General features: G+C 41.3%; 1 protein-coding gene across 1 annotated transcript in view; it reads right to left on the reverse strand.

The window, feature by feature from the left end:
• LOC124134734 overlaps positions 1–22,297 on the reverse strand; it is a 462,484-nt gene that overhangs the window by 439,399 nt on the left and 788 nt on the right. The window lies entirely within an intron of this gene.

A 22,297-nucleotide genomic window follows, 5' to 3' on the forward strand; every position in this document is an offset into this window, starting at 1 on the left:
CACTTGGAACGTTGCAACCTTCACAGAAACAAAATCAGTTTAATATAATGATCCTTTCGTAGAGGACGTAAATTATTAAACAAAAAGTGCTCGCAACTTCGAGCGTCTGTCTGTCTGTTTGTCTGTCACTGAATCACTCACTGAATCACACACACACACACACACACTGAATCACTCACACACACACACACTGAATCACTCACACACTCACTCATTCACTGACTCACCCACTCACTGAATCACACACACACTGTATCACGCACACACTCACGCTGTCTGTTTGCCTGTCACTGATTCACTCACTGAATCACACACACACACACACAGACACTGAATCACGCACACACTCACTCATTCACTGACTCACGCACTCACCCACTCTCTGAATAACACACACACTCACTCATTCATGCACTCTCGCACTTACCTAAACTCTTACTTATCTCTTGCTATGATTTTTTACCTCGTCAGATGAGGATTGTCCCTTCTGTGGCACGTGATACCACGTGACCACCAACGCCCATGTTGCTTTGAATGTCCTGTCAGAGATGTATTTCTTAATCCAAGTGGAAGCTGTTTCAAGCCTATTGCTGGTGCCACTGTATGCCTGGTAGTAGATGGCAGTTGTGCTGGGCCTATTCCCGGACGTGATGTCAATGTCGGCCCAGTAAGGACACAAGATGTTCTGGGTATTGGTGGGTAATGATGGCGAGTACGAACCAAACGGCGTCCCAAAACTTATCACGCCGTTTGTAGAGATCTAGACGGAGGGATGAACACAAAACAGTCAGGAGTGAAAGAAGGAAGTATAAGTAGGCAGCCAGTCTCGAAGGTCATATGATATGATATACCCTGCGATATACCGTTGGGGGGTATGGAGGCTCTCACTCAAGGTACAAGTTCGGTTACGTTCACCAAACACATTTGATGTTCAGTTTGGAGCTAATATAATCATATCATATATTCGCATTGTTAAGAAGTTCGGCACCTCCAATACATGAGTTTTGTACCTTAGAAGGGTATATAGAAAACATAGACACGAGTATCTTAATGCTAGGTAAGATAAGTATGTATGCTGAACAAAAATAAGATTGGGTCACGTATTTATTTATTTATTTATGTTTGTTTTTTTATTTTTAGGGGGTGGGGGTATTTTTTGGAGTGAAGATAGATATATACATGTACATGTACATGCCTGTAGTACGTAAAGTACTGAAAATGCATTCAATAGCTGCATGGTACTACACAATCTATTTGGAAACAACTGTCCATGTACTCAAAGGCAGAATATATTATGACATACAAAAAACACATGCACAACACATGTGTAACTAAACGTGCGTGCGTATATGTAAATTTACTATGCGTTCACACGAAAAGCATCTTAGGTGTGTCAATAAAGTATGTAAATTGTGTTACACATATTCGTCAATCTGTTCACGACTTACAACACAAAACAGGTTGTTTTCCAATCAAAGTTGAATGAGAAGAGAGTTACTTCACCGAAATCTTTCGCGTGAAGCAACATGTTTTTGATTTAATTTGTACACAAAGTTTTGACTCCTTGAAATCAAAAGAAAACTCCGTCCGCTCAACTCTGTATATACGCATAAAAGTTGGCAACTGTTGACAATTTGTTTGGTTTGGGCAAAAGAACAGATATTAATAAGATCATCTTCTTACGTTGACATAAACGTTCACATTGCAACATATACAAACAATGCAAATTTACATTTAAATTTGCACCTGCTTCAGACATGATGCAAATATATTCCTGGTGTAAATAAACACATGAGTAAATGCGTTCACATGACAAGTATACTATGGCATACAAAAAAGAGAAAATTGGTAAAGATAAAATTAATAGGAAAATGTTTTTGATGCACTCACATTAAAGTCACTTATATGTCATAGTAATTTACATATGTCACAGTATACCTTAACGGATATATATTATTATATATATACTAGCCACATAAAGAAACTGTGCACGGAGAAAATATAGATATAAGGGCACACCGTCCATATATGAAAGGTAGGTTTGAACAGAGCAATTATTGGAGACATTCAAACGCTCATGCACGTGCCATGCGATATGACGTCATTGATGGAGGCCTATGGACGTGCAATGTGTTACTGCACGTGCATCCTGTGCAGCTGTACACAGCATGTGCAACTCAAAATTCGCTGTCACTTTGGAAAGCATGATCTGTGGTCATTCAAAAATTCAAAACTTCTCACGCGCAGACACAAGCATATCACAAGCAAATCATGCCAAGATTGACAGCTGCACAGCGTCATGAAGCCATTGGAATGATCCGAGCGGGAATGAGGAAACAACAGGTGGCAACACATTTCCAATGCCATCTTAACACGATATCGGCACTGGTGAGGCGTTATCAGAACACAAATGACGTTGCCGACCACCCACGTTCAGGACGTCCCCGAGTAACGACGCCAAGACAGGACAGATGGATTCCAGTTACACATCTCCGACACAGGTTCCAAACGGCAGTAACGACGTCCCAGACAATTCCTGGACTGCGCCGTATCCATCCCAACACTGTCAGGAATCGTTTACGTCAGTACGGGATTCGACCACGACGCCCTGCCATACGTCCCATCCTGACACACCGTCATCGAGTCAACCGTCTAAGATGGTGTCGAAATCATGTTCGCCAACCTCGAATATGGTGGAGAAATGTTGTCTTTACAGATGAATCGAGGTTCAACATTTCCCACAGTGACGGGCGCCAACGTGTCTACCGGCGTTTGGGAGAACGTTATGCACGCAACTGTATTGTGGAGAGGAATCGTTTTGGAGGTGGCTCTGTGATGATTTGGGGTGGGATAACAGCACGGCACCGAACCCCTTTGGTGGTTGTTCAGGGCAATCTCACCGGTGTTGGCTACAGTGATCAGGTTCTGAGGCCTGTGGTCATTCCTTTCCTGCAACGTCATGGCCCGGGATTGACATTTCAACAGGACAACGCTCGTCCTCACACGGCTAGGGTCGCAATGGATTTCCTTCACCATAACAATGTCATGTTACTGCCATGGCCTGCAATTTCTCCAGATCTCTCCCCAATAGAGCATGTGTGGGATGAAATGGAGCGCCGTCTGCGTCGTCTTCCACATCCTCCAGATAACGTCCGTGACTTGGCACAGGATTTGAGGAGGATATGGCAGGCCATTCCCCAGGCCTTCCATGCCCATTTGGTTGACTCCATGCGTCGCCGATGCACGGCTGTGATTCACGCACAGAGTGGTCATACCCGTTATTGACTTTGTGACTTTGTCGTTTGACCCCCTACTCCATTTTGATCTGACGTCATCGTAACAGATGTTGTTCAGGTCCCGTTGACATTTTCTCATGGTCCGATCATTCAGCTGCTACAGCGTCTGCATCAATTGTTCTTGCTGTGTTGTATTTCAATCCAGAATATATTTTCTCCGTGCACAGTTTCTTTATGTGGCTAGTATATATATATATATATATATATATATATATATATATATATATATATATATATATCTTTACTTACATAAATTTCATAGTATATCTGACATATACGTCAGAATATACCTTTGCCTACAAATACGTTTCAGTATATATAACTTACATATATGTCGTGAAATATCTAAACTTACATAAACACCATAGTCTATCATAATTTACATTTATATATCACAGAATATTTCTTCCTACATATATGTAGTAAAATATCTGAACTTACATATATGTCACAATGTTCTTTAACTTATATACATATCATCGTATTTCTGAACTTATATACAATAACTTATATACGCAAAATAAAGTATGCCGAGTTATTTTTTATGTCATTGGAAATTGAAAGAACTGTTGTTAATTTTGATTATACCAAAAATATAACCATCACTAATTCCTGCAAGAGTCTGTAAAAAGTAACCTGTGGCTGGATAAATATGTGTAAAAACAATTGGTTCACTGAAAAATGGGGTACGAAATGAATTTGCAACGTTTGAAATGCTGCAAATCTGTGCCGAAAAATCAAATGTATTGGTTTTCGAAGATAAGGTGTCTAAGATCCCCATCAACAGTTTTGTATTATGCGATTTTTAAAAAGTTTCAAATAATATTGTATTCTTTGAGTGTTGACTAAGCAGCAGTACAATTTATTTTTTAGACATGATATCGCTGACGTAAACTATGTTCATATGATAAGATCAACTAAGAGGGAGAGTTTCTTTTGCTCCTCCATTAATATCCTGGTATTTCTGAACTTACATATATGAAATAGTATATCTCTGATGAAAACGGGATTCCATCCTCAACGGTTATCGTCTGGAAACCTTCATCCTGGGTGGACATGGTTGAATCTGAAGCGCTGACACCGTAAGTGAACATTTCTGTTGAATGGAATGGAAGCCAATAATCATATATCTATTATTTAGAACCCCAGGCTTAAGACGTTCTGGCTAAATAGTTAACGGAATGAAATGGGGTTTAACGTCGCGTTCAAGATTATTGCACTTACATAGCGACGTGTGTGTGTGTGTGTGTGCTTGCGTGCGTGCGTGCGTGCGTGCGTTCGTGCTTGTACTCGTCCGGACTAATGCCGGTTTTAGTGCTTGCCCACTGAGATACCATGCCGCAGTGTAACTTTTCTAAACCACCCTGGCACACTTTACTGACTAGAGAGCCGATCAGTTCTTGTTTTAGCCGCTCAATGCGGATGGCCAGGCAGGGAAGCAAAAAAGTACAATTTTTAAAGTCTTTGGGTATGATGTTTCTGGGGATCGTACCACCCACCTTCCGCTCTCCGGCCAGACACTCTATCCACTATACCATGGAGATGGTCTCATGTGTACTGGGTGTGATGTGCTCTGTTGACCATGTGAACCGAGTGTGCTGGGGTTTGCTGATCATGTGAACATAGTGTGATATGTCATGTTGACCATGTGAACATAGTGTGATATGTTATGTTGACCATGTGAACATAGTGTGATATGTTATGTTGACCATGTGAACATAGTGTGATATGTTATGTTGACCATGTGAACATAGTGTGATATGTTATTTTGACCATGCAAACGAAATGTGATCGGGTACGTTGTCCGTGTGATGGAGAATGTTCACTGTGTCAACTGAGTGTGATGGGTATGCTGACTGTGTGAACTGAGGGTGATGGGGTATGTTGACTGTGTGAACTGAGTGTGATGGGATGTGTTGACTGTGTGAACTGAGTGTGATGGGATGCATTGACTGTGTAAACTGTGTGTGATGGGGTATGGTGACTGTGTGAACAGAGAGTGATGGGGTATGTTGACTGCGTGAACAGAGTGTGATTGGGTATGTTGACTGTGCGACCTGAGTGTGATGGGTATGTTGACTTTTTACCTTAGTGTTATGACGTATATTGACTGTGTGAACTGAGTGTGATGGGTATGTTGACTGTGCGACCTGAGTGTGATAGGTATGTTGACTGTGTGACCTTAGTGCTATGACGTATATTGACTGTGTGAACTGAGTGTTATGGGTTCTGTCGGCTGTGTGAACGGAGTGTGATGGGATATGTTGACTGTATGAACTGAGTGGAATGGGGGTATGTTGACTGCGTAACCTGAGTGTGTTGGGGTATGTTGACTATGTGAACTGAGTGTGATGGGTATGTTGACTGTGCGACCTGAGTGTGATGGGTTCTGGCGGCTGTGTGAACTGAGTGGGATGGGATATGTTGACTGTATGAACTTAGTATGATGGGTATGTTGACTGCGTGACCTGAGTGCAATTGCGTATGTTGACTGCGTGAACGGAGTGTGATGGGGTATGTTGACTGCGGGACTTGGGTGTGATGGGTATGTTGACTGTGTGACCTTAGTATTATGATGTATATTGATTGTGTGAACTGAGTGTGATTGGTATGTTGACTGTGTGAACTGAGCGTGATGGGATATGTTGACTGTATGAACTGAGTGTGATGGGTATGTTGACTGCGTGACCTGAGTGCAATTGCGTATGTTGACTGAGTGAACTGAGTGTGATGGGGTATGTTGACTGCGTGAACTGAGTGTGATGGGTATGTTGACTGTGTAAACAGAGTGCAATTGCCTATGTTGACTGTGTGAATCGAGTGTGATTGGTATGTTGACTGTGTGACCTGAGTGTGTTAGGGTATGTTGACTGCGTGACCTGAGTGTGATGGGGTATGTTGACTGTGTGAACAGAGTGCAATTGCCTATGTTGACTGCGTGAACCGAGTGTGATGGGGTATGTTGACTGCGTGACCTGAGTGTGATGAGTATGTTGACTGAGTGAAAATGAGTGTGACGGGTTCTGTAGGCTGTGTGAACTGAGTGGGATGGGATATGTTGACTGTATGAACTGAGTGCAATTGCCTATGTTGACTGCGTGAACCGAGGTTGATGGGGTATGTTGACTGCGTGACCTGAGTGTGATGGGTATGTTGGCTGTGTGAAATGAGTGGGATGGGTATTTTGACTGTGTGAACTGAGTGCAATTGCCTATGTTGACTGCGTGAACCGAGTGTGATGGGGTATGTTGACTGTGTGAAATGAGTGTGACGGGTTCTGTAGGCTGTGTGAACTGAGTGTGATGGGATATGTTGACTGTATGAACTGAGTGTGATTGGGTATGTTGACTGTGTAAACTGAGTGTGATGGGGTATGATGACTTTGTAAACTGAGTGTGATGGGATATGTTCACTGTATGACCTGAGTGTGATGGGTATGTTGACTGTATGAATTTTGTGTGACGGGTATTTTGACTGTGTAAACTGAGTGTGACGGGGTATTTTGACTGTGTGAACTGAGTGTGACGGGGTATGTTGACTGTGGGAACTGAGTGTGAAGGGGTATGTTGACTGTGTGAACCAATATGATGAGGCATGTTGAGTGTGTGGACTGAGTGTGATGGAGTATCTTGACCGTGTGAACTGAGTGTGATGGGGTATGTTGACTGTATGACCTGAGTGTGATTGGGTATGTTGACTGTGTGACCTTAGTGTTATGAGGTATACTGACCATGTGAACCGTGTCTGAGGGGGTATGTTGACTGTGTGACCTGAGTGTGGTGGGGTATATTAACTGTGTGAACCAATATGATGCGGCATGTTGACTGTGTGGACTGCGTGTGATGGAGTAGGTTGACTGCGTGACCTGAGTGTGACGGGGTATGTTGACTGTGTGACCTTAGTGTTATGATGTATATTGACTGTGTGAACTGAGTGTGATGGGTATGTTGACTGTGTGAACCGAGTGTGATTGGGTATGTTGACTGTGAGAATGGAGAGTGATGGGGTATGTTGACTGTGTATACCGCGTGTGATGGGGTATGCTGACCATGTGAACTGAGTGTGATTTGATATGTGCACCATGTGAAGCGAGAGTGATTGAGGTTGCTGACATTGTGAAAGAAGTTTGATTTTGTTTTTGACCATGTGAATTGAGTGTGATGGGATATGTTGACCATGTGAACCGGGTGTAATGGGATATGCTCACCATGTAAAGAGGATGTGGTGGGTATTTAACTATGTGAACTGGATGATGTGGGATATGTTTACTATGAACTGGAAACTGTGAAATGTATGTTTGTGTTACCTGCGTAGCACTCCTGGTCTTCTCGGACTAATCCGTTGCCACATGTACACTCGTAGCCCATCGTCAGATCTGTACACACATCAAAGGGGCCCTTACAGTACTCACGGTCTGGATCGTCACACTCGTTTTCTGAAAATATACAGTATAAATGACATGATACATATGATAGCTCAACATGCATTTATTAGACACCATAGACCGCCTCCGTGGTCTTGTGGTAGGGTATACACACACACACACACACACGCACACACGCACGCACGCACGCACGCACGCACACGCACACACACAAGCACGCACGTACGCACGCACGCACTAGTGCTGTAAGGACATCACTCTTCCGAACGTTGATAAATATCTATCACAAGAATGCGAAGAATGTACCGTTCGGTTATATCGGAATGTTTCCTTCATTTAACATGACGATTAAGTATTGTGTGGAGACGATTAAAGTAAAACGTCCTATGTTTGTCTTAAAGAAAATCCAATATTTTCATAAGTTAGATTTAGAATATGTTGTTTTCCTTAGAGAAATTGTATGATTTTATTTACAGGAATGAATGCATTAACAAGTGAACTGTTTTTTCGCTTCATAAACTGTCATGTGTTGTAAGGCACATATTATAAGGAACAATTAAAAATGACGTCTTCTGTATTTACACTTACAAACAATGAAGTTTGAACACAACTTTCACCTTATACGGATTTGTATGAGACATTTGTATTCTTGGAGTTTACAAATGTATTCATATTGCCATGTTAGAGCGGACATCCTTACTAAAACAAAATTCTCTTGTTATGCTTCTATTTTCCATAATTTTCATACAAAGATGTATCCTAACAAAGACATCCTAACTAATACTCCTGAAACTTCTAATAAGACCTCCTCAGGTCTGTAATTCTGAGCTGGAGAGCATCTTAATGTTAATTTTTGCATTTATCAAAATGCATTCTGTGGAAGCGTATTTGTACCATATTTGAAAATAATTATTATCATCTTCGTAGATGATACTTACATCCAAGTAGACAATACTTTCATCTTCGTAGATGACATGTTTTAGAATGTAGAACTAATACACTTCTATAAAGCATTCCGTTTCTATCTAATGCTCATTTTTCTACAAGATATCAAACCAAACCAATTCAAAAATTCTCTTTCGCTGACAGTATGTTTCCAACCAAAATGTACTGCTTCACTACGGAGATTTTAGGTTTGCATTTTATTTTGGGATGTATAAACGTAGAAAAAATCTGTTGTGCACACTGTGTAAATCCATGCACTGGAGGTTTAAGTTTATATCTCCAAAAACTGAAAAATATACTTAAGTTCAATTTTATGAATAAGTACATCAACAATAACGCAACAAATTCTTTTTAAGGACAATCACAACATACTGTAGACAACGATGTAAAACCAGTGACATCGTTCAGTGCAATATTGAAAAACAAGCCCCGCACACTCTATTATCAGCCAATCAAAAAACAGTTGTCCGCTGAAGGGCGTGGCCTTTCTTTCTGTTTATGAAATCAACCAAACAAACACAATTCCTTCGTTAGCCAATCAAATATCTGGCATCACCTACACTTTATGATTTATTGCTTATTTCCTGTATTAATACAAAACTTATTGCTCCCATGCTACTATTCATACCATATATCAAGAAAAGACTTCTAAGAAATGTTTGATTTTGCTAAAAATATATTTTCAGACATATTTAAATCCCGACCAAAAGAAAGTTTACACTCGTGTTTTATGATGGCTAGAAATGAAACAAACGAGAAATGGTTATTCGATTTTGATGTGTTTGATACGGTTATCATAGTTGTGTGTTAAAACTCAACTTTGCAGTTTTTCGGCGACGGTTTTCAGGCTAATAACATTTTGTTAACGTTTGTAATTTTGAGGCGCAAATATGTCGAGGGTTTTGAAAAGGCTATGGGGTGTTGCTTAACTTATGCTTAGGTGCATATTGATAGCATATATTGTATTGTTATATTGTTTGATGTTGTAAACATGAATATTAAAACGGTTATTCATCATTTACTGGTTCTAGTGACTCATCAAAACATAGCTCTATGTCAAACAACTTTAATTTTGTTAGGGACATTTTTGGTGGCAAAACAACTCACCTAGACCAAAATGGAATATTTACCTACCTGGTAAGAATAACGTGTTCCCAAATATCCTTGAAAAGATAATGATCGATCTCCAGGGGAGTTGGGTATAACAGTATTTAGGTCATATCACTTTGGGCTTTTCCTCACGTGCGACACATGAGCTGACACACAGTGATATTATATTATAATATTGTTCAAAGCGGCCTTTATCTCACTCCCACCTTCCAATCCTCACTCACTCCCTGACTGACACCCTGACTCAATCGCTCGTTCACGCACTCACTCACTCACTCACTCACTCACTCACTCCCTCCCTTCCTCACGCTATGAATCACTATCAAGTGATGATACCAGATGACCGTGAAATGGTTGGCGTATCCTGCCACAACCAAGGGCAAGTCAACCGTTCCCCTAAACAAACACGGAAACATAAGGTACAAGTAAAAATATGGACTTGAATCAGACATCTTTTTTGTCACTGATGCATCCAATTTGGAAAGGTCCTCCACATAAAACATTTTGAAAGCTTTACTTAAACCTTGGATAAACTCACTCACCCATTCACTCACTCACTCACTCACTAATATTTTTATTTCTGCAGAGATGGGTAACATGTTTTGAATTATAAAATAATAGTGTTTTCTTCAAACGAGGAATTTGTGAACACATTTCACAAACAACAAACGACCAGGTTACAGAAGAGACGTAGTGTGTGTATCTTGTTTTAATTGTCTTATTCATCGAGTGTGGGATTTTAACAAGCTAAATCCAACAGTAATAATTAATGTCTTTTACGCGTAGTAGTAATGTAAGCATTACACAAAATGTGTTGCGTTTGGTTCACAAAGGTTTCACTAAGGATCCATAAAGGATTCGCCAAGTGTCAACACAAGGTTCCCCAAGGGTTCATCTTTGGTTCCCAAACTTCCGATGGGTTCCCACACGTTTTAGCATAGGACACAAACGTTTCTGGTTTAACAAAGGGTTCATCAGTGTCACTAAAGGTTCGTCAGTGTTTCAACACGGGTCGACCAACTCAAATCCTCATCAATGGTAAGTGTTATGTGGGTGTACTGTCTCCTGCATTTGTCATCCCTGCTTCAACAATCAGTTACAATATGACTGTTATCATCGATTGAATGTCCCTCGATGAATTGAAAATGAGTAATTCGCCTGCATTACAATGAATGAGTTAATATGGTTTTACGCCGCTTTTAGAAATATTCCAGTAATATCACGGCAGGGGACAACAGAAATGGGCTTCACACATTGTACCCATGTCGGCTACCACTAGTAAAACTAGGCTACCCTTCCACCCCTCGCCTACATAACATACTTATCCTTTCGCGAACACCTGGTGTCATCACTGATTTTCAGTGATCCATTCATTTAATGTTCACCCCTATTTTTCCTTTTTACGCCCAAAGGAATCTGTTACGGTGGATAATTTTCAGTCGTTGTCAATTTATAATTACCCATCACGTGGTTTGTGTTTATCGTCAGCGATAAGGATACGTAGGATAACAAAAAATACTTGAAAAAAACATATAGAATTACATTCCATGAAGCAATTCAACATGGTGAATGTTTTATACTGACGGAACATAGACAGCCTCCGAGGGGGCACGGGTGGCCCAGTCGTCTAAAGCGCCTCGATTCGCTGTGCAGAGTTGCGTCCCGTTGGCACGGCAGAAACCTATGACTGTGGGTTCGAATCCCGGTTCGCCCCGATTATGTTTCTAGATTTGTCAGCACCATACCCGTGCTCGTGAGTTTCACCGAAGTGGTAAACGTCTGAGACCTGCATCATTTCGGGCCTTCCTCCCACATTACACGCCGTGATATAACTGGAATAATGTTAAAAGTGGCGTTAAACCAAACTCACTCACTCACTCATTTACTAGACAGCCTCCGTGGCTTCGCTCTCTTTATGTGTAACTGAAAGAATTTGCGTATGTGTTATTTTTTAAGGATGTTTATTTCACTACGAATTTGTGTAGAGAGGTATGTCACACACGGATACAAAGTTCTAACAGTCATCAAAGATATCACATCATAAACACGGTTTCATTGGTGTTGCTCTAATTTAGAAAAGGGACAATCTCATTAAAATCAGATCTAAGTTCTTGCTACCGCTAAACAAAGATCTGAGGACATCCAATTACGGGTCATGTCAGAACGACCTTTTGCGAACTTTGACCGACCAATGCAATGACTAACAAGAAGTCGACAACAGCCAATCAGAATGCAGCTTAATCGACCTTAAGGGTCTACGCTTCGAAACATATTTGGACATAAACTCGATTAAAGAAATATAAACTGAACAAAAGAACATTCTGGATTGTTTGAACAAAGAAATAAAGCCTATAATGTCGTTCGTAATACCCTGTGTGTGTTTTTCGAGGTTGCACAATCAAACGACACATTCCGACTGCCACTTTCATGATCTGATAAGCGATGTTGTGATTGGTCAGATGAAAGGTCGTTCTGAAATGACCCGCAATGGGATGTCCTCAAATCTTTGTTTAGCGGTAGCAAGAACTAAGATATGATTTTAATGAGATTGGAAAGGGAAAAAGGGAGTATATTCACCACAGCGAACACAGATGCATGACAACAGAACAATGTGATCACCTGGGCGTACACCACGCTCCCCCCCCCCCCCCCCCCCCCCCCCCCTTTTTTTTTTCGTCGAAATGCAGTTCAACATAATACGGGTGCATCTGGACATTCAGGACGCCGGAGTTGCCACTGTTCTTGAATATCAACCCCTGAGACCGACATTGCAACGCCTCCTCCTGTGTTACAACAGCTTTGTGGGACATATAATTCCTGTTTAGAAACCCCATAGATGGGTTCATTTAAGCATGACATGCCCTAACTTGTGCTCACCTGTTCCAGAGGATTCGTATACCTCTCTCTTGTGCCGCTCGTGTTCCAGGTTGTACTCCGAGGGGAGTAGGTCTGAATTCAGAGCGTCCTCTGATAACAGGTCGACCTCTGATGTGTATTTCCGATCTAGAGATGAGAACCTGACTATATCTGATCCTTTTTCGAAAGTTTGAACATCACGTGTCTTTTTCAAACTGACGTTACTTTGTTTCTTCATTGAAATAAAGGATTCTTCCTCAAGCAGTGTGGCTAGGTCCTCATGCTCGAAATCTGAAGTGGAAAAACTGATCATTAAAGACCAGATGGCGGTGCTTTTGTAAATTAAAGCGACAAAACACCTATCCACAATCGTGAGAAATCTTTACCAAAAGTCATTACTAATCATTAGTATATCACAAGCATATGTCTCTGAATCACTATCAAGTGATGATATCACATGACCGTGAAATGGTTGGCGTATCCTGCCACAAACAAGGGCAAAGTCAACTGTTCAGCTAAAAAAACACGGAAGCATAAGGTACAAGTAAAAATACGGAATTGCATCAGACATCTTTTTTTTGTCACTGATTTGTCAAATTTGAAAAGGTCCTCTACATAAAACTTTTTGAAAGCTTTACTTAAACCTTGGATAAACTACGCCTGACGTGTCAACGTGCCACAACCTGTATTTTCTTATGTATCAAACATGTCTGATTGCTATATGCAGAATGTCCACTTGTACTTTCAGGGTCATTTAACATTACTTGTGTTTTGCATTTGAATATATGTGCGTCAAACTGATATATTGCACTGGTACGTGACACGTATTTCACCGTGACTGCCTCCGCGTTATGCAATATAATTCTACTGCGCCGTTACATGTGTATTACCGTGGCGAAACATATTTCACTGTGACGTTATCGAGACGTGACATGTATTCACCATCAAATGAGATCATTTCACCATGACATGAGATAATTTCGACGTGACTTGAAATGGCCTGTATTTCACCGGGACGTTGCGCATTACACAGAGACGTTACGTATTTCACAGATGCATTATGTATTTCACAGTGACGCTATGTATTTCACCGAGACGTTATGTATTTCTGCGTGCAATACGTTTTTCACTGTGACGTTTCGTATTTCACCATGAGGTTACGTATTTCACAGAGACGTTATGTATTCCACCGTGACGTTACGTATTTCACAGAGACGTTATGTATTTCACCGTGACACTACGTATTTCACAGAGACGTTATGTATTTCACCATGAGGTTACGTATTTCACCGTGACGTTACGTATTTCACAGAGACGTTATGTATTACACCGTGACTTGACAAGTATTTAAGAATTTACTTGAATATTTGTGTATCTACGCAAACTGTGCTTACCGATATTTACGTTTTTAACTCCATAAGCGTAAAAACAGATTGAAGTCAGTTGTTATAGGTACATACGTCAACAATAATAACTTCACAAACGTCTTAGTTTAGTCACGAATACAAAATAAACTGTAGACAACAGGACGAAATCAGTGACATCGTTCAGCACCATAATGCATCTGAAGCCCGCCCTATTCAATTAACATCCAATCAGGAAACAGTAGTCTGTTAGTGGGTGTGGCCTAACATGTTTGCTTGATTAGTCAATCAAATACCACGGAATTACTTGCAGTTTATGTATTTCACCGTGACGGTATGTTTTTCACCGTGACGAAACATGTACATTTCACCTTGACCTGACACATATGCGTTATATATGACATGAGGTACAGCTGTGTCATATAGTTCGATTAAATAGCATGTGTTTATCCTTGTTATGACATGAGACATTCTGCGGCATGACATATGCATTGAGGCCTTGTCAAGAATTCCCACCTGTTCGGGCGTGTGCCTCTGTAAGCAGGGATTGCAGCAAAAACACAACCGCCACAACAAGCAGCAGGGGACCTTTCCGTCTTTGAGGAAACAGTCTCTGAACACCTGCAAATAAAACATAGGTGTCAATACATGGTAAACATCAAGCATAATTCTCATACCCTTACATAAAACATACTTTACCATCCCCACCCCGGCGGGGAACACCAGAAATGGGTTCACACATTATACCATGTCGGGACACAAACCCGGGTCCTCGGCGTGACGAGCGAATGCTTTAACCACTAGGTTACCCGACTGCCCCCAATGGGAATTAAAGGCAAACTAAAGATGAAAATAACATGAATGGATCACTGTAATTCAGCGATGAAACCAGGTGTTCGCGAAAATGTTATCATAATGTATGTCATGCCCTACCGGTAGCACCCACCAAAATTTGTTTAAAACTCCCGTAACACACATGATATGTAGCGTCTATTGCAGATTGTTGTATTGCTTTTCATTCGACTTTACTATATTTACAGTTCAACCGATCCTTGTTTTCAGTGATCCATTCATATAAGATACACCTTAACTAACGTCACCATTACACTCACTATCTGACAGACATGTTCAATTAGCAACCCATACACTACTGCCTAGAAGTTCATTCCCCTTACACGCATGGGCAACGCGTTACGCAACCAGTGTGCATCGGGATGGTCACGCGTGTGATACCCGTGTGCAACGCGTTGCACACGGGTGTGCACCCCGTCCGCCACTCGTGTGCAACGCGTGACACACTCATTAGAGGGGGAACAAACTTTTGACCAAAGGAGGACCCGTCTTAAGCTGAACCTGGAGGTGGTAACAAGGAGAGAAAATTTTGTTATCCTGACGAAAAATGATAATACACATGTATTTGCTAATGTCTCCTTTCTTTATGTGATTTTGTGGGAATAACATGAATACTGTTGTGTTTAAATAGATCTGTCTTGTTTTATACGACCATTGCTTCTAAATCCGATGGTATTAAGAGAATACATGGTCCTGGAACATGTTATTGCAATTGAAATGCTTTTATTGTGATTTGACATTAACCGTCTGTAGTACGACTTTCAGTATATCCCCCAAAGTAAATTAAACTGTATTCATATACTATATGGATAGGTAATAAAATTATATGCTTATCGTGATATGGAAAATATGAATTTGTGAATTAATAAATCTGTTTACTTAACAAAGAACACAAAGAAACACAGGACAGCTTTAAACAATTTACTGGAGTAAAAGATATTGACGTGATAGGTCTTGTATTATCAAGTGGAAGAACGTGTCCGTGCATTGTCTGCTGTCAGGTCGATGTTTGGCAGGTATCGTGCGTCGATATGATCCTTGTAAAGTCTGATAATAAACATCCTTGTCAAACACAGGAAGAAAACAGATTATGCAAATGAATCAAGAGCTTAACCTACACGGCTACGTAAATCCAAATATGACAGACGCTACATCAGTACTGAAATCCTGTACATCGTTACACAGCTACTCAACGCCAAATCGAGTGAAATCACAATGTGAAATCACGATGTTACACACGCTACATCGCTACATCGCTACTGAAATCCTGATGTGACGAAAAGCATCGCTACCGAAACCCTGATTTGGTTCACTCTACATCTCTTCAGAAATCCTAATCTAACTCTCGCTGCATCAGTACTGACATCACGATGTGACTCACTTTACAGTGCTACGGAAATTCTAATGTAGCTCATTTTTCATCACTACTGAAATCCTGACATGAAGCACAACATCGCTACTGAAATCCAAATGTGCTCACGCTACATCACTACTGAGATCCTGACATGAAGCACAACATCGCTACTGAAATCCAAATATGCTCACGCTACATCACTACTGAAATCCTGACATGAAGCACAACATCGCTACTGAAATCCTGAAATGAAGCACAACATCGCTACTGAAATCCAAATGTGCTCACGCTACATCGCTACTGAAATCCTGAAATGAAGCACAACATCGCTACTGAAATCCAAATGTGCTGCCGCTACATCGCTACTGAAATCCTGAAATGAAGCACAACATCGCTACTGAAATCCAAATGTGCTCACGCTACATCGCTACTGAAATCCTAATGTGCTCCCGCTACATCGCTACTGAAATCTAAATGCGCTCCCGCTACCTCGCTACTGAAATCTAAATGTGCTCCCGCTACATCGCTACTGAAATCGTAATGTACTCACGCTACATCGCTACTGAAATCCAAATGTGCTCATGCTACATCGCTACTGAAATCCCAATGTGCTCACGCTACATCGCTACTGAAATCCTAATGTGCTCACGCTAGATCGCTACTAAAATCCAAATGTGCTCACGCTACATCGCTACTGAAATCCTAATGTGCTCACGCTACATCGCTACTGAAATCCAAATGTGCTCACGCTAGATCGCTACTGAAATCCAAATGTGCTCACGCTACATCGCTTCTGAAATCCAAATGTGCTCACGCTAGATCGCTACTGAAATCCTAATGTGTCCACGCTACATCGCTACTAAAATCCTAATGTGCTCACGCTACATCGCTACTGAAATCCTAATGTGCTCCCGCTACATAGCCACCGAAATCCTAATGTGCTCAAGCTACATCGCTACTGAAATCCAAAATGTGCTCACGCTACATCGCTACTGAAATCCAAATGTGCTCACGCTACATCGCTACTGAAATCCAAATGTGCTCACGCTACATCGCTACTGAAATCCAAATGTGCTCACGCTACATCGCTACTGAAATCCTAATGTGCTCACGCTACATCGCTACTGAAATTCTAATGTGCTCACGCTACATCGCTACTGAAATCCTAATGTGCTCACTCTACATCGCTATTGAAATCCAAATGTGCTCACGCTACATCGCTACTGGAAATCATATGTGCTCACGCTACATCGCTACTGAAATCCAAATGCGCTCCCGCTACATCGCTACTGAAATCCAGATGTGCTCAAGCTACATCGCTATTGAAATCCTAACGTGCTCAAGCTACATCGTTACTGAAATCCTAATATGCTCACGCTACATCGCTATTGAAATCCAAATGTGCTCATGCTACATCGCTACTGAAATCCATATGAGCTTACGCTACATCGCTACTGAAATCCTATGTGCTCACGCTACATCGCAAATGAAATCCAATTGTGCTCATGCTACATCGCTTCTGAAATCCTATTGTGCTCACGCTACATCGCTATTGAAATCCAAATGTGCTCACGCTACATCGCTACTGAAATCAAAATGTGCTCACGCTACATCGCCATTGAAATCCAAATGTGCTCATGCTACATCGCTACTGAAATCAAAATGTGCTCACACTACATCGCTATTGAAATCCAAATGTGCTGCCGCTACATCGCTACTGAAATCCTTATGTGCTCAAGCTACATCGCTATTGAAATCCTAATGAGCTCAAGCTACATCGCTTCTGAAATCAAAATGTGCTCACACTACATCGCTTCTAAAATTCAAATGTGCTCACGCTACATCGCTACTGAAATCGATATGAGCTTACGCTACATCGCTACTGAAATCCTAATGTGCCCAAGCTACATCGCCATTGAAATCCAAATGTGCTCATGCTACATCGCTACTGAAATCAAAATGTGCTCACGCTACATCGCTATTGAAATCCAAATGTGCTGCCGCTACATCACTACTGAAATCCTAATGTGCACAACCTACATCGCTACTGCAATCCTTATGTGCTCAAGCTACATCGCCATTGAAATCCAAATGTGCTCACGCTACATCGCTTCTGAAATCCAAATGTGCTCAAGCTACATCGCTACTGAAATCCTTATGAGCTCAAGCTACATCGCCATTGAAATCCAAATGTGCTCACGCTACAAATCTACTGAAATCAAAATGTGCTCAAGCTACATCGCCATTGAAATCCAAATGTGCTGCCGCTACATCGCCATTGAAATCCAAATGTGCTCACGCTACATCGCTTCTGAAATCCAAATGTGCTCAAGCTACATCGCCATTGAAATCCAAATGTGCTCACGCTACATCGCTTCTGAAATCCAAATGTGCTCAAGCTACATCGCTACTGAAATCCTTATGAGCTCAAGCTACATCGCCATTGAAATCCAAATGTGCTCACGCTACATCGCTACTGAAATCAAAATGTGCTCAAGCTACATCGCTACTGAAATCCAAATGTGCTGCCGCTACATCGCCATTGAAATCCAAATGTGCTCACGCTACATCGCTTCTGAAATCCAAATGTGCTCAAGCTACATCGCCATTGAAATCCAAATGTGCTCACGCTACATCGCTTCTAAAATCAAAATGTGCTCACGCTACATCGCTACTAAAATCCAAATGTGCTCACGCTACATCGCTACTGAAATCCATATGAGCTTACGCTACATCGCTTCTGAAATCCAAATGTGCTCATGCTACATCGCTATTGAAATCCAAATGTGCTCACGCTACATCGCTACTAAAATCCAAATGTGCTCACGCTACATCGCTACTGAAATCCATATGAGCTTACGCTACATCGCTACTGAAATCCTAATGAGCTCAAGTTACATCGCCATTGAAATCCAAATGTGCTTATGCTACATCGCTACTGAAATCAAAATGTGCTCAAGCTACATCGCTATTGAAATCTAAATGTGCTGCCGCTACATCACTACTGAAATCCTAAAGTGCACAACCTACATCGCTACTGAAATCCTTATGTGCTCAAGCTACATCGCCATTGAAATCCAAATGTGCTCACGCTACATCGCTTCTGAAATCCAAATATGCTCATGCTACATCGCTACTGAAATCCAAAATGTGCTCACGCTACATCGCTACTGAAATCCTAATGTGCTCACGCTACATCACTACTGAAATCCTAATGTGATCACGCTACATCGCTGCTAAAATTCATATGTGCTTACGCTACATCGCTACTGAAATCCTAATGTGCTCACGCTGCATCGCTACTGAAATCCTAATGTGCTCACGCTACATCGCTACTGAAATCCCAATGTGCTTACGCTACATCGCTACTAAAATCCAAATGTGCTCACGCTACATCGCTACTGAAATCCATATGAGCTTACGCTACATCGCTAACTGAAATCCTAATGAGCTCAAGTTACATCGCCACTGAAATCCAAATGAGCTCACGCTACATCGCTACTGAAATCAAAATGTGCTCACGCTACATCGCTATTGAAATCCAAATGTGCTGCCGCTACATCACTACTGAAATCCTAATGTGCTCAAGCTACATCACTACTGAAATCCTAATGTGCTCAAGCTACATCACTACTGAAATCCTAATGTGCTCAAGCTACATCGCCATTGAAATCCAAATGTGCTCACGTTTTCTTCCATACTGAAAAGCCACAGGATCCTAGTAAGTATAATTCTGTTTTCGGGAGTTGTTGCAGATATGATAAGCAGGTCATACTCTAACATAGCATGATAAATGAACACTGACAGTTATTAAGGGGTATGTTTATCAGTTGTTGACATGGTCGATATAAATCTGTGTTGAGTTGGATGTACATAAAAAGGAAGTTCTATATATTATATTACTTCTTAGTCGTATTTTGGATAGACTAACAGAAAATGTAACTCAACATCACATTTAAATCACATTGCTCACATTGTCTCAATTCTGTAGCTATGTTTCTATGTCGGACTTCTTCGACCCAAAGTCTATGAGAGTTGTATCTAAATTGTGCTAAAGTTGTTATGTCAGTTACACTACATTGTTACTTAAATCCTAATGTGACTCGCCCGAGATCACTAGTCAAGTGTACACACTCCACATTCGTCTACGTAACCGTATGTATAAACACATCACTTTTTAAAGCCGTTCTATGTACACATTCAAAAATGATCTAAGTCATAAACCAATTTTCCCAAACTGTTCAAATAATTTAGTGTATGCACTCAGCATTTGTAAATTAATTTAGGATATGTTTTCAGTATTGTTCAAAGTAATATTCTGTTAATCCTACTTGCAACACTAGATAGTGAGTGAGTGAGTGAGTGAGTGAGTGAGTGAGTGAGTGAGTGAGTGAGTTGGGTTTAACGCCGCCTTTAACAGTATTCCAGTTATATCACGGCGTTTCAGCTTAATGTGGGAAGGAAGCCCGGAGTGATGCAGGTCTCAGACGTTTACCACTTCGGTGAAACCCAGAAGCACGGGTATGGTGCTGACAAACCTAGAAACATAATCGGGGCGAACCGGGATTCGAACCCACAATCATAGGTTTCTGGCGTGCCCAAGGGACGCAACTAGACGACTGGGCCACCCGTGCCCCCTGCAACACTAGATAGGCGTCATGAATACTCGGCCACAGTAGGTTTACACTGGTCATGTTTCCACGAGTGTGATCAGGTATAATATGTGTACTCAACAACAACCACTAGTTCGTCCTCTCAAGACTGGACTACCGTATTTCCTTGATTAAACGCCCGAGCGTATATTTCTTTTAGACACTCTTTATGCCCGGCGTTTAATCGCAAACGTAATAATGGCGACAATTCCGTGCATGAAAAAATACCCGGCGTTTAATCAATACCCTGTGTTTATTGGAGAAAATTCGGTATGTACAGGTTGTTTTGAGTTGTAATATTGCTGCAGCCTATAAAAATATTCATTGACTCACAAACATCACAAACAGATGCAGTGACTGTCAGAATCTTCACTTTGTCAGACACAAATATGATCCCAGAAAAGATGTACATCAACTTGATGTATAACTTATACGCCGACTAGCCAGGATAAAAGGGATATTTTAAAAATATATTTCTCTTCATAATAGATCCCAAGTGTCATTTCACGGTCCAGTGACATATGCATTTGCTAGCAAAACGATAAAGAATATCAAACAGAAGTTCTCTTGCAAGGTTGAACCAGACTTTACTATTCAAAGGCAGCCACAATGCGAGGGGAGCTTGCTCATATACATGATCTCACGCCCAACACTTACAGACGCGGCACCAGGAGGGCGTGAATACCCATAGAAGTATAACAGCGGGTGTATGCAGGACGAACTTGTCAAAAGGATGACTTATTGTTGCTAGGTTTCCTTGTGTTAGTGTCGGGTACTTCTTCTAGAGCAGGGCATGATGACCTTTTTCGCGAACACCTGATTTTCAGTGACCCATTTCTATAATCTTCATCGCTGTTTTACCTTTTAAGCCAAATGGAATCTGTTTCGGCAAATAATCGAGACTGATTGTTCTCTGTCGTGTGAATGATTTGAACAACCTCAGGAATATTAGCCAATAGTCGACGCCAATTTCCACGTGCCTTGATGTTGCAGAGGAAATAGCTAACATGTCGAAGTCGTTGACACATGAGGGCCAACGTATGGGCCATTTTTCGATGAACGCACTTAATTTCATAGGGAACGCTATGAACATTATTCCAGTTCTATCATGTCGTGTCAATGTGGAAGGAAATCCCGAAGTGATGCAGGTCTCAGACGTTTACCACTTGGTGAAACCCACGAGCACGGGTATGGTAGGGGCGTAGAGGGCGTAGAGGGCGTAGTGGGCATAAAGGGCGCAGAAGGCGTAGAGGGCGAGGAGGGCGTAAATGGAGTTAAGGGCGTAGAGGGTGTAGAGGGCGTAGATCGCGTAAAGGGCGTAAAGGACGTAAAGGCCTTTGAGGGCGTAGCGGGCAATAAAGATAAAAATGTGTTTGCGAAAAGGGTTAACATGTCCTGCCCTACCGGTAGCACTCACCATTCACACAATTTTGATTAAAACAGACAATATTTATTGAACAATACTACTTCGAATACGTCCTTAA

Source organism: Haliotis rufescens, unplaced genomic scaffold, assembly GCF_023055435.1.
Source record: "Haliotis rufescens isolate VD_foot unplaced genomic scaffold, xgHalRufe1.0.p SCAF_4, whole genome shotgun sequence".
Taxonomy (NCBI): domain Eukaryota; kingdom Metazoa; phylum Mollusca; class Gastropoda; order Lepetellida; family Haliotidae; genus Haliotis; species Haliotis rufescens.